The 15,001-nt window shown below is 38.5% G+C and overlaps 1 protein-coding gene and 1 long non-coding RNA gene across 7 annotated transcripts in view; one reads left to right on the forward strand and one right to left on the reverse strand.

The window, feature by feature from the left end:
* LOC126599448 (uncharacterized) overlaps positions 1–15,001 on the forward strand; it is a 37,908-nt gene that overhangs the window by 12,115 nt on the left and 10,792 nt on the right. The window lies entirely within an intron of this gene.
* LOC126599451 (uncharacterized) lies at positions 935–13,211 on the reverse strand. Of its 5 annotated transcripts, XR_007615136.1 has the most exons (6): positions 12,830–13,211; positions 12,625–12,749; positions 12,046–12,106; positions 11,175–11,245; positions 1,399–1,561; positions 935–1,283 (listed from the first exon to the last, which is right to left on the reverse strand). It is a non-coding gene; the product is annotated as an uncharacterized LOC126599451 (long non-coding RNA). The 5 variants fall into 5 exon arrangements; XR_007615139.1 differs by having other exon boundaries at positions 935–1,561; positions 12,648–12,749; positions 12,830–13,210; XR_007615134.1 differs by having other exon boundaries at positions 935–1,561; positions 12,830–13,210.

A 15,001-nucleotide genomic window follows, 5' to 3' on the forward strand; every position in this document is an offset into this window, starting at 1 on the left:
ATTGAATCTTGAGCTGTTCGAGCTCGCTGGCTACATGATCTGTTTTGGTGGTTTGGAGGGGAAGAACAGTAGCTTCGTCTAAGTTCCTCAACTGAGGAGTAGTACGAGGGTAGAGGAAGTCAGTGGGAAAGAAGAAGTATTGAAGGCCAGCCATGAAAAAGTAGGAAGAAGAGAATGTATGAGGGTTATAAGCTGTTTATATGAAGATGTTGGTTTGGTGGACTTCGGAGAAAGAGTAGATCATCACATGTGCCTTTGCGTACCTAATAGTTTGGCTTATATACTGCAGTGGCTTTGCATTTTCAAGGTGCTTTATTGTTTTGTTGGTCGAGCATTTTCAATGTGCTTATTTGGGAAATTAAAGAAAATGACACCGGAGTGACTGTAGGTAAGGGACGAAACCATATCTTTTACAAAGTTTTTGCCCTTCTTTTTTAACAATGGTGTGGAGGGGGAGTAAAAGGGGATGCATCATGGTCGTTGAAAATATCAAACATGGATTTTAGGAGACCTTGATCGGCAAAAAACAAATTGAGCATTTGAATTTGTAGAAGATCCTTCTCAAAAAGCCAAAATTTCATCTCCAATGCGTTGTATCACGTTCAGAACAAAAAATAAATAAAATTGAATCAAATTCATGTAGATCAATTTAATAAAATAATAAGTTAATCATTAAAAGAATGATTAAAACGTAATAATTCCATGATTGAAGCTGAACAAACTCTCTTTAGCGTAACGTCGAGCGTGCTAAAAGCGTATTGTAGGGCTTATGGAGAAAGAGGGTGCGGCAAACATAAAGAGCATTGGGTGAATTCAGAGGTATGATTTCTCATGTTATTGTGTCTTTATTTATAATAGTAGGAAAAGTAAATTCCTTATGCCACTAAAGGTAAGATAAATTCCTTATCCCAATATAATTACAGTTTTAATAGGATAATATCTAAAGTATAAAATATAATAGAATTTCACAAGAATAACCAAAGATATAATAAAATTTACATGATCACATTCCTAACCTAATTAGAACTACAACAAATTTTTCTATTTAAACATCATTCTTGTCTGAGTTCGCTCTATTATTTTGTTTAATTTTTCAAAACCCAATGCTACATGTATCAAACAAAATTTAGAAACAAAAATACTCGGAAAATTGTAAAACAAAGAAACAAAAATACTCGGAAAATTGTAAAACAAACGCACGCAGTAATCCTTAGCACCTTCCATCCTTCAATGTAAAAGTTAAATTTAAAGAACCCCTCACTTCAGAACTTCCTCTCCGCCGCCTGCATCAATTTAAATGCTAGGTGGGATGAAATGTACAAACCGCATATACAAACATAAACAAAAATGAATAATGTCAACAAAATATGTAAAGAGAAAGATGGGATGATTATCCACCGAAAATGACATCATAGCCAGGTTGGTGCGACATATTGGCGTAGTGGCAGGGTAGGAGGTGTTCGGGCAAAGATTCTTCTGGAGAAGGCTCCTCGGACCTCAGCACAGCTCCCCATGGGATTGGCACTTTGGATGTGTAGTTGGGCTCTTGCTTGTTGATGTGCTACAAGAATAGGACAAAGTTAGTTCTGAAAGGTGCCTTTGTGGGGCCTTAGGTGCAGGCCTTGAGGCTCACACTCAAAACTAACTAAGTGCTAGGCGTGTCACTGCTATCTCAATATAGCAAATGTAGAACAAGTGTGTTTTAAGTCGATTACTTGCGCCCCAAGTTACTTTAAACTTCTTGTTATCAAAGGATTGTCGTGGATGGGTTAAGTCCACATTAAGTTCTTTTTCTTGCCTTGTAAACTAGGACTTTTAGTTAATGGTCTTGTATGTTTGAATGAAGGGAGTTGAGAGCTCCTTAAGTTACTTGTTTGGTTCCAGATTACATTTATTGAAATCATATTCGTCAAACTAACCAGATCCAAATGCAAAGGGAACTCTTAAAATAGAAAAAAAAAACAAGTGGAAATAACTTGAATACATGCTGGAGAATGTATTAAGTAATAGATTTACTAATTTAGAAAACAAATAAAGAGCTTCGGGCAAGATTTCACCTTATCTGGCAAGGTTGAACCTTTTGCAGTCACTTATCTTTGAATTTACAAGGTTTGAATACTAAAGAGGGATGGATGGTAAACAAGTTTACATAAGGGAATCGATACTACACCACTGAGGGAAATAACAGAGCTTTTAAACTAGACAAGAGATAGCTTTTCTAAATAACTACAGCTAAAAGGACTGAATCTGGGTTGATTTCAGCTTTTGGGTGCAAATTTGGCTTGAGAGCAAAGCTTGTATGTTTGTTTGTTTGATCGGTTGAGTATCCTTGTCCCTGTTGTCTCTTCTTTCTTTTATAAACAATTTGGCCCGACTGCTGTAGCTTTTGCTCGTGCTCGCAAGCACATGGAGGGTAGTGAGTCATCAACTTTTTACTTGTGATGCCACTGGAGAGTGTTCTTTAGAAGATAAAAGGTTAGTCCCCATCACTTGTCACTTCACCCATAGACACGTGGCTTGTATTTTGGCTGAGAAGGCTTTAACTTGCTCTGGGCTCGATGCTGGGCTTCGGGTAAGTTTCCCCTTTAGTTGGCATCCTTGGCTTTCCTTTATTTAAGCCCAATATTCAAATATTAACCCAAATAGTGCCCCATTTAATCATTGTTGTGTCTGCAAATGATGATTAAACAACCGTCGCATGCTTTCAGTCGAGACTTGCACCTTTTAAGAGAGCCGTTGTTAACTAAACCGTTGCACTAACCCATGATTTCCAACGTTAACTAACTGTTTACTATATAATCTTCACGTAAACCTTTCAGCCAAATACTTTAGCAATCTCTAACCTCCGAATTTCCATAACTTCCTAGATTCTCTTATTCTCTCCGTTCACACTCCATATTCCTAACTTTCACCCCATCTTCTTCTCAAAATCATCCAATGGCACCCAAAGTTACCCAACCTCAATCCTCCTATGAATCTGGTGAAGGTATTACCACCATGCGCCGTTTGCTCAACGGCTTTCATCGTCCTTGGGCTGGCTTTCAAACCTTACTTTTCTTTGAAGAAGGATGAGTGCACTCTTTGGGGCCTACATGGACTTCTCAGGTTTCTATTGCCGTGGAAAACAACATGCCCAAGGTAAATTGATTCACCCTAAACCTATTTTCAGTTGAAGCTGGCATCTCTTCCTCTAAATGATCTACACATCGACGAGGATTTCCCTTGATGAATGATGAAGCTTGGGTGCAGTGGGTAAATGAGCTCGAGCCTATTTTTAAGGAGAAATGGATGAACAATGGCATGTACAAGCAAATTATGTTATCTAAGACTATTGTGATTGCCAAGCCTAAACTGCTAACCACAGTTATCCTCTTCTGGAATTCGGGCACCAACACCTTTGACTTCAGGATGGGCCTCATGTCCCCGACCATTCTTGACATGGCTTAAGTATTCGGGTGAAGGCCCTCGGGCAGAGTTATGAATGTCACCTATGACTGGTCTTCTTCTTCTTGCCTAATTACTGAGAGCACGGGCACCTCTAATCCCATAACCCAACTAGAGTACAACTCTTCTATTTTCATGAGTGATGAGACTTCTTTCATGGGTTTCATCCCTTTTGTCAAGAATACTTTTGGCCCGACGTCCTCCAATGCTAACAGAGATCATGAGCATATGTATTTTCTTCTATACTGGCTCAACAAGCATGTCTTCCCCAACAAATCCAAATGAGTAAAAGTTGAGTGGATCCATTTGGTGGAATCTCTGAACAACTTCGATGACGTGGCCATGAGCCCCTTTCTCCTCGCTCATATCTATCACCTTCTGTATGAAATAACCAAGAGTGAACCATTTGAAACCAACCTCAACGGACCAACCTAGATGGTTCAGTTATGGTTGTAGTGGTTTTTTCCTGAACTTCAAGCACCAAATCTAGAATTCCTAAAAGGTGTTGCTCCTGCCCGAATTCTTGCTGAGGCTTCACCTACCAATCACTCCATATTTTCCTAGCTTTATTTTTTCAGAGTCTCCAAGACTCGGGCATACCTGGAGTGGGGAGCTTCAGTGCTTAGGAGATATCCTTGGTTCTAAGACCAAGCTTTTTCAAGATGCCTTTGGAGAAGATGCCATCCTCTTCTGCAAAGAAAAATTTATTAGCTACATCTAGTCAAGGGATCTGGCATGGTGAGTCCACAATGATTGCTACGAGCGCGGGCTAGAGGTTTACCACCCCAACTTCTACGCTAGATAATTGGGGTTTAGACAAGTCATCCCTATACCCTTTTTCGACTCCGTTCATTGTGGCACCTCATATCATCTTTGTTCTCCACTAGCAACCACCTTTCGGGCTGCTCGATGCAGTTTGGAAGACATGAGCAGGATTGCACGAAAGCCCATGGCTCTGAACTTTGAATGCACTTCTTCTTTCTTTTCTTGGTGGGACGCAAAGTGGACCAAAAAGTATGTAGGGGATTTGCGTGAAGCCCGTGACTGCCTCTTTGGGCAACTCTCAATTAAATCCTACCCCAGCTCGGGTGAGATTAAGAATTGGAAGGAGATGATTCATCAGAAGAACCAACTTCTTCTAATAGGTAGCTTTTACTCTCCTAACCTGTATTTTACGTTATTTTTATAATCTACCCTCTTCTAATCCTTTCCTTGGTTTTTTCATACTTGCAGCCTAAGTCAACACCGAAGGGGTGGATGTTGGGCTAGATGAGAAGGCTGGGGAAGCTTTTGTCCTTCAAGAAGTTAAGGCTAAAGCAGCGAGGCAAGGCATTGGAGATGGCGGAGATGTCTCTAAGTTGCTTAAAGACTCGGAGGGCGAGGTTGAGTTTATGGTGGAGACTTGGGCAACACGGCAGACAAGGGCAACAGTAGTAGAATCTTCACAGTTTGAGCCTAAAAAGCGACCTTAAGCTCAACTTTCCATACCATTTCTGTGGGCAACCCTCCACAAACAAAAGGACTAGAGCTCAAACTTCCAAAACATCCAAATCTTACAAGTCCTCCACTACTCCTCCAAGGGATAAGAAACTCAGGAAAATGAGGCAGAATGGGTTGATACGGTGGTTCCGGCCTGTATTTTTTACCTCTCTATTTACAGAGAAGAAGAAGATAATAAGGGAGAGAGAGATAAGAGGGTTCTCAAAGGAGAGACCACGGGAGGGAAAAGACAAAGGGCACTAGAAATGGGGTGGTGCCACGTGTCAGTCATGTAGTGGTCCAAAGTGGAGAAATATCTCCATTTGTGAACTTACCAAGATACCATTACATTTCGAATTCCATAATATCCCCGTTTTTGCTCCAAATTCAATTCCACTTGTGCCCACGAGTTCGTATCATCAAGTACTACACAAATACGCTAAAAGAGCTGATGGTCAACGAAAGTCAAAATCTTTGCCTCAAGGGCATTTTCGTAAAATCATTAACTTAAAGTTTACCAAACTTAAAATTAGGGACGGGTTGTCACAATCTACCCACCTTAAAAAAAATTTATCCTCGAAATTTGAAATCACTTGCCATACATAAAACTCCAAAAAGTGGGGAGAAAGTATATATATAAGGAAGAAATCAAGCTAGAGCGGTTGCATAAAAGAGAATGTCATTCCGTCGCAATCGGAGTGCTGTGATTCCTCCTTCAGTGCAATACTAAAACATAATACTTTTATAAAAACATAACATCTAGAATACGTATATATGTATAGTAACATCCTGCCAAAATACACATATATAACAATGTAAAGTTAAAGTAATTATTCTAAAAATAAAACTGAAAATAGAATATTTTCACTTGCGCACTTATTGAGTCACGTACTCGTAGTAACTTTGGGTTAAGCCCAAACAATAAGTAACTAATTAAGTAAGTATACTAACGTGAACGAGCCTACCTATCTACTTGCTTAACGAACCCAATGAATAAGTTATTGTTATTACGATCTACAGCTCGCAATACCGATAACTCACTATTATCTCGATAAGCGAGTAACAAATTCTCGAGGGTGCAATAATACCATCTTGCCCCTCATTGGAAGGTATACATGAATCATCTGACTAGCACCTTAATTGCGCTCAAGCACTGCCCTTACAGGTAACAACGCAACTAGCACACAGTTTTCTAGATTGTAATCTCAATTATTCCAATACATGTTCGTAATACTTACCTGTCAATCATGTGCCGTGCATAAAAAAATCTTGATACCACGACTCAAATAAGAATATAGCCAAACCAGAATAATAACTATCGTCGTACACAACATAAGCAAAGATACCTAGCCGGCTAAAACTATAAAACATACAAAAGTAATATGTCCTCTAAGGTCCGGATAGTGTATTCAAACTGACCGTTAGTCTGAGGGTGAAATGTGGTACTAGACAAAATCTTAGCACTCATAGCCTTCAAGAAAATTTCCCAAGGCGTGGAAGTGAAATACGTGTCATAGTGAGATGCAGTAGTGATACACACACCATGTAGTCGAATACCGTTGTTCACAACGCTATAGGGAGCAGATTCATATTGAGTTTCTCTCGAATTTGGTGAAAGACTATGCCAAGAGGCTACAAAAGCACTCAAGTATCCGAGGTCAAAACAAGTCTTTCAAGTCTAAAGTACAAGATAACTGGATTGAATGCATAACATCTCACTACAACCATAGTTTCCTAAGTATTCAATCATTAATAGTAAAGATTCGTTCAATGGAGTATTTGTTGGGTGTCTGAAGAATTAACGATCACCACTAGATTTCAATATCCGAGCAATTCCTTTAGACGGCTTGTCTACTTCAAGAATAATACAAAGTGTAGTAGGGTAGACACGTACCCAAGATTAACTAGACTGCTCTTCAGCACCAAAAGGTGAATATAGCATCACAATCAGAGTATATACTGATCGAATTGTTAGAAAATCCGATAAATTAAAAAATGAGGCATTTTACCAAGTGATCTAAATGCAGTTCTTCGAGACCAACAAAAGTGAGCTGACTTGTCAAATCTGTCGATAATTACCGAAACATCATAATAATTTCCACATGTACGAAATACCTTGTATTGGGAGTTTATGCTGATATTCCCTATTTGCATTAGGATAAAAGAAGTGATTATAACCACTCGAACAATTTCTTGATGATTCAAAAATAACGTTAATTCAATGCTCGTGAACTCCAACTGGGATAGAACAAGTTAATGACGTTCAGGGATAGATACATATTTTTGCACAATCGGGGTGGTACACGATAGTGCAATCATAGGATTTGGTTTAGTTCTTCCATTGTCGCTGTCAGAACTTTAGCTCTTCCGAACAGAAAGTGTATGTGAGAAGTCTAAAGTTGGTAAAGGTTCTAGACACTTTTCTCCACAGAGAAGTGTCATCCAGTTTCTGAGTGAAAATTATAATTGTTGACTCTAGGTCCTATGTATGATGACTCCTTTCAAACGGTTCTAACAATTGGAAAATATAAACGATACTCCATCATGCTGCCTCTGCACAGTCAGATCATCCAACGAACATGTCACCATGGATCTCCAAAATGATCAATGTCATCGAAAGGTGTAAAACAAGGGTAAGGTGAGACAACACTTCGGTTGTCAGAGACTTTACTCATATTCAACATCACAACTGGACTAACTTTCTTCGATCAATAAGTGAGGAAAAACACTATGGCTGAAAGATGGTTAACAAATTGTCGATAAAATTGACAAAATCAAAGATATCTCGAAATTCACAATATTTTGTGAGAATTTCAACTTTCTTCCGCTACCAGCTTTTTGGAACTTGACAAAAGGATCATCTGTTTAGATCACGTCTCCCAAGAAGTACCAAGCTAACCTTTGCGGAACATGGTAATAAGTTGATTGTTGGTATTTAGGGAATTTAATCTCGTAATTGGTATAGGTGAGAAAGTCGTCTGTTAGATTACTATGAATTAGTTAGGCTATGGAAGAAAACTAAGGCTCAAAAAGTTTATCGAAAAAGGCCAACAATTCAAAGTATGGGTTAACGATTTTAATCATTACCCGATTGAGTTGCTAAAATCTAGGTACAATCCTAAAGTTTGGCATTTCGCCTTCACTGATAGGTTTAGGGTTCCCTAGGTAAAATGTTTGGTTGGGTAATCCCCTAATCGGTAAGCTTTAGTAACTAAGTTCCTTCAATGTGTAGGATTTGTTCAAAAGATACAAGGAAGATTGGTGTACTTCATTTCACCGTTTGGTGGTATCTCAGGTAAAGTTTGAGGTTTGACGCCAAAGATATACGTCCTCGAAATATAACACACTACTGTCTTCCACTACGCCACATGCTAATAGGTCTTCACAGCTTTCTCGATACTCAGTTCACTCTAATAATGAGGAATTAACTCATACTTTGATTCTTATGTCCACCTGTAGAAGTGATCGAAAAGGTGACTAGTCGGAGAGATTTTGTTTACCTAGATAGGTGATAAGGTATAAACAACTATGAGTTTACTTTTCTAATACAAAACTTGCTTCTCACTTCCCATGATTTAGTTTCTTCGGCTTAAGTAGTCACTATTAATCAGTCTATCAGTCGTACCGCTAATTAATGCATATACAATATTTTTATATTGTTCGCTACCCTGAAAATGTGAACCAGCGTTCTAACATAGAGGTATCACTCTGTTGACCCTAAAAACTACCAAGACTACGTGGCGCACAGGCTAAGTAACTAATGAGCTAACTACGTCATTCGGTTGATGTGAGGCGTGCCAACTCGTCAGCTGAGCTCGGCCGAGGAGTAAAATGCGTTGATGTTGTGTTGAGCGCGCGATTGACTTCTCGATCTTGAGACTGCGGTCGAGGAAGGAACACGTCCCGGACTTTGGGTTCTATAGCTTGAAGACATGGTTGCTAATTTTGTGAAGTTCACAAATCGTCGGCGCTGGATTCAATCACAGTGATTATATTTGTAAGGGTATAAACACGTCGAATCGACAACAGAGTATAGGGGCATAAATACTCAAAACAGATAGATGTCTTGATGGTAAATGTGGTTCGGCCATCAGAATGCCTAACTCTAAAGCTTACTTATGAGTATCCAATCATAAAACAACTCGGCGTTCAATGTGCCGAGCCCTAGTATACTGTAACACCTCACCTCGCTGAAAAGGCTAATGAGATGACCTCTGCCAATAATGACCCGAAAGTTTCTCTCAACTAGGATTTAGATAGATAACCAGTCGGCCTTGACGCATTGTTGTTTATCCAAACTGAAGGTGTTCCGCGGTCGACTGGTTCTATGGTGATAATGTTGTTTATCCAAACTGAAGATATCACTGGTTGCCTTCACAGTGCTGTTTATCCAAACTGAAGATGTGTTGGCGGAAAAAGAAAATAAAAATCTCAAGATTGTTAGAGTTTGCGCAGGGCAATTTGTGTGTTGAATTGGAGAGAGCTTCTTCCATTGCCACTGCCTCTGTATTTATAGGGACATATGCGCGTTGGTTGATAGACTTCTGCCATGTATTAGAACTCTTCCACTGATTGCGTCAGATAAGCCTTACTATTCCTAAGACTCTGAACTTAGTCAAAAATGTAACCCAATTCAATCCTTGTGCTCAGCCTTATCACATCAAATCCTAAGATAACCTGCATGCTTGGATTTGATCAAATAATGCCCATCAAAATAACCACCAATCCACTTACACCGCTATGGTTGGTTGCTTTGTGGAGATAATAATCACAAACTTGTGGTACATAATTACATGGGAAATAGTCTCCCAACCTTCCACGTATATGCATGTGCTGACTTAAAGAATTGCAAATGAATTGCAATTCTTCTATTGGTTATATAATATTATCCCATGCAAAGAAGGGCTAAAATATATTAAAAGATAGTGCCATGATTAAAACCACAATATATCTTTCAATAATAGCAAAATTATCTTCACTTTTCATACGACGGTTGAGAACTATACTTACTCAATAGCCTTGATTACACGAGCCGATGGTGTAAATTTGGGTCTAAACATACTCCCATATACTAGCATTTGTCCGGTATCAGAAATCATACCACCTAAATATTGGTTACAAGTTCCAAGATATCAAACAATATCGTCAATTAGTAGCGCCACTATAGACGGATTATAGGTTATAACCCACTCAAGTGGCTAGTTTAAGATAATTGGTAAGGAATTGGTCCTGTAAAGTGGTTTCAGTAACTATAGGAGAAAAATACTTACTACTTCGAGGAATTCTATTGACCATAGATATAACAATTCATACTCATGTGCCTATGCTCATCAAAATAACGAGTATAGCACCAAAAGAAATTTGGGAAACTAGTATTCGTTGGTACGTCCTAAGGCTGGAAAAGGAATTTGTTAATGATCTACTTTAGGACAGCTTAAACGTAAGTCGATCTTCATCCTGAAGATCCGGAATGATCCTTAATGCGTTTGAAGAGATTAGTGCAATTGGGGACCAAAAGTGGCTGTTCCCCAAATGTTCTCCTGTCAAGTGCTACCACTTAGCACCAAGTTGTCGTTCAAGACAAATTTTGGAATCTTTACGAAGTCAACTTCGTAGGAATTCAAATAGATGGTATACTAACAGGTACTGCCAAGGAATCAAAACCATTTCTAGTTTCATAACTCAGAAAGGTTGGTAAAAATGATTAGATGGCAGTAAAATTGGTAGGTAAATCCCCCATGATGCACAACCATCGATATGGTAGCTCTGCCTCAAGGCCATTAACTTGTCTCAAATCTACATCTTGCCTTAGCAGGGAAAATCTTCATTAAAGTTTAGAGGCAGTCACCAAAGCGATGTTATAGAATGTCGATAAGTCATATAAATCACCCAAAACTTAAGAAAAGCTAATACATTTTCCGTAGTCGACGAGGTGGCAAAATTCAACATTTAGGCTCAAGTAACAAGAATGCTTACATCACGCGTGTGATGAATGCAATACTACCCAACTTATGCTCTGATACCAAATTGACACATGCCGACCCGGAATGTCCACTAGGACTCCGAATCGAGTTGTGCTGGCCAACACCTGGAAGGTGACGAAGCCATAAAGTATAGTGATGTGGAAAATGTGAATAAATTTAAACCTAATAATGTCTAAAGACAAGAGTGCGCCATGAGCGGGAACAAACTCATTTCACACGTGACGTCAGAGCATAAATATAGTACAGTAGTGCGGGTAAGGATCATACCCTCAGAGGTAGCCACCTATACTGAGATTCGCCAAGAATCCTCGTCGATAAGAACTTTCAACAGCTAAAACCTGGAGGGGCGAAAAACAAGGGTGAGTGGGCAAAAAAAAAAAATGTGAAAACATATTTATCTTTATAAACATAATAACCCCTCTCCGTAAACCCGTATAGTTTCCCGAAAATAATAATACATACGTATATAGAAATGATGCTCGAAAGTAGTGAAAACTAAGTATATGCCATGTCAAGTATCTTAACAATGAAATAAGTAAGTCAGGTGAAATAAATCAATATAAAATGATATGTCAGCTGGAGTCACCTAACGTGACCTGTACGACTGAGCCTATAGCTCATCTACCAATTCATGCCCATGAGTCGGAACCACCTAATGTGGTCTGTACGACAAGCTGGGTATAAATAGATACACTCAAGTGCTACGATCACGTGAAGGCTGTGCGAAGTATCGCAAGTCACCTACAAGTCGGAACCACCTAATGTGGTCTGTACAATAGGCTGGTACCTACCTTGGATCCAAGGTGAGCGTGTGGTGCGGGAGGTGAACGATCACATGAAGGCTAGGCCCTGGCCTCGGGCGAAGCACTAACACCGGGGTGCAGGATAATAAGTACTAAATGCATCTAAACATAACCATACCCACTGCAATCACTGTCATCAATACAAACTCACCTGAAGCTTACCTGGGCATCTGCAACGTCATGCAATAATATGCGTATCTATACTAACGCATATGCTAAAATGTAATGCAATTGATATGGCATTTAAAAAAAACGTAAATCCATTTAAAACAATTTCTAGAAAATGTAAAGCATATATACGTATATATATAGAAAACCAAAAAAAACCCACTCACAGAACATGACGTTGGGTCGAACCCGCCTTGCGGCTTCAAAGATCCTTGCAATGCATTTCACCTAGAAACAAAACCATTATTTCATGTTTTTCCCTTAACTTTAGGAGCTCATTTCAAGCTTAATTTTCAACCAAATTCAATGATTCAAAAGTCAACTAGAAGTTAGAAATGTGGGAAACATGTTTGTACCAGTTTGAAATCAAATAATGGCCGGAGTTGACCAGGAAAATGGTTTGAAAGTGGCCAAATGGCCACGGGTCCAAGTTTTCCAGAATCTGGGAAATTTTGTCCCAACGTTTAGAGCTAATTTCTAGCTCGATTCTCAATCAAATTCGATGATTAAAGAGCCATATTAAAGCTATAAATGTAGAGAATAAGTCCATACCAAATTGAAGTCGAGTTTATGTCCGCGTTGGCCAGAAAAATGGCCTAAAGATGGCCAAATGGTCACGGCCAAAATTTCCAGAATCTAAAATATTTCAACCCAAATTTGAAGGCTAATTTCTAGTTCACTACTTAACCAAACTTAATGATTCAAAAACTAACTTGAAGCTAGAAATGTAGTGAACAAGGCTATACCAATTTCGAGGACCAACCATTACCGAGATGGCAGGAAAAATCCTCTAAAATGGGCTAAATAGTCACGGTCCAAGCTTCCAAAATTTCTGGGGAAGTCCTCCCTTCGTCCCCGCAGCTTCTAAACCCTATCCAAAACAAGTCTAAGCCCTGAGATCGTTCACTACAAATGAAAAATAATAAGGGAGAGAGAGATCCTAATGCCTACCTTGGTCGGGTTTCATTGAAGTCGCCAGAATCTTAACTTTTAAAGCTGAATTCCTTTTGAGCTCTAAGGGACAATTCTCATAACCCAAACTTGGAGTTAAGTTGATAAAGGTGTGATGATGGTAGCATGGTGGTGTAAAGGTCTAGGTCTTGTATGTATGGAAGCTGTCATGTGTGGTGGTGTCTCGGTGGTGACTAATCCAAAGAGAGAGTGAGTTTGAAATGAGAGGTGAGGGCAATGAGAGTTAAAAGAGAGGGAGAGATCCAGGGATAGGGAACTCAGGAAAATGGGGGAGAATGGGTTAATGCGGTGGTTCCTGGCCTGTATTTTTGGCATCTCTGTTTACAAAGAAGAAGAAGATAATGAGGGAGAGAGATAAGAAGGTTCTCAAATGAGAGACCACGGGAGGGAAAAGACAAAGGGCACCAGAAATGGGGTGGTGCCACGTGTCAGTCATGTAGTGGTCCAAAGTGGAGAAATATCTCCATTTGTGAACTTACCAAGATACCATTACATTTTGAATTCCATAATATTCCCGTTTTTGCTCCAAATTCAATTCCACTTGTGCCCACACGTTCGTAACATTAAGTACTACACAAATGCGCTAAAAGAATGAGTCATACGTCTCTCTAACAGATGGTTAACGCAAGTCAAAATCTTTGCCTTAGGGGCATTTTCGTAAAATCACTAACTTAAAGTTTATCAAACTTAAAATTAAGGACGGGTTGTCACATAAAGTCCACAAAATCTTATTTAAAAAAAAAAAAAGCAACCCTCCTCAACTTCAATCCTCCCTCGTGCGCAACACATCAACCTTCCATTGTCGGAAACTCTGCTTGAAAAACCCATCCACATAAATCCGTTGCTTCTCTTCGGTTTCATCAACATCCTAATGAACCTACATTAATACCAATAACAATAAATTAGTAATTTAAAAATATTATGTTTTAACAAAAATAATTGTTCATTATTTACTACAAACTTACCGATAACTCCATCAGCATGAACTTTTTCAACTCCTCAGGGACCTTTTTTCAAGACTCAAACTCAGCAGAACAATCCCTCTGCACCAAATTCTCAATGTCGTACCTAAATTTGGCATACGCCTTAGCCATATTTTTGCCTTCAAAGTACGGCACTTGCTTCCTTTAATACCTCTCTGATAGCACTACCAGTTTCTTTTTGCCAGAACCTTCACCAGAATCGACCATTCTTTTTTAAACAATTTTTTTTTTAAACTAGGGTTCTGAAACTGTGTTTATATAGCACTAGGATACCTTTGCTCGCACAAAGCTACATGTTCGTCACGCAAAATGCATAAATGCACAATAAATGGGAAGGTTTGAACACAATCTGACCCTGCATTGTGTGACAAACATCTGTTATTCATCACGCAAAGTAATCTTACATGGCGAACATGGTGTCCCACAATATATTTAACGACGAATGGAATGATTATAATTATAAAGTTTACGTAACCATATATAACTATGTTTACGTAAACTGTATAATTACAAACAAATATTCAGTTAAATATTTTTCTAAAAATATTTAATACCTTAAATATTTATTCTAAAAATAATTAATACTTTAAATATTTATTCCATAAATAATTAATACCTTAAATATTTATTCTATAAATAATTAATGCCTTAATCCATACAATTATTTTGAGCATATGTACGATATTCATTGAAGATTGAAAACACATACAAACCGAGGATAAGGTGATTACATTAGGCCTCAATAAAAAAAAAACCAAACATGAATTAAAACATAATTAATCCAAATACATAACTTATAAAAAAAAACCTTAAATTTAATTATTATCATACAAAACATAAATTTAAAACTACTATTTCGATGGTGCTGGTACATTCCTCCATCAACTTCATCAACTATTAGTTCGTATCATCATCAAGAGTATACTTACACTGTTAGACATATATGCATATAATTAATTCCAACATATAACTAAAAATTTCACAAACTTAATTATTAATCCATCAACAATATACTTACTAATAATAGTTCATCCATCATAGCCTTCTTCACATTCTCGAGCACATCATTCCAAGAACGCCACTCAGCAATGGAACAATTATTCCCCATGGCGATAGCAATTGCATGTGCGAACTCAAAATGTTGACTCAAATCATTCGGGTTGACGGC

Source organism: Malus sylvestris, chromosome 14 (genome assembly GCF_916048215.2).
Source record: "Malus sylvestris chromosome 14, drMalSylv7.2, whole genome shotgun sequence".
NCBI lineage: Eukaryota > Viridiplantae > Streptophyta > Magnoliopsida > Rosales > Rosaceae > Malus > Malus sylvestris.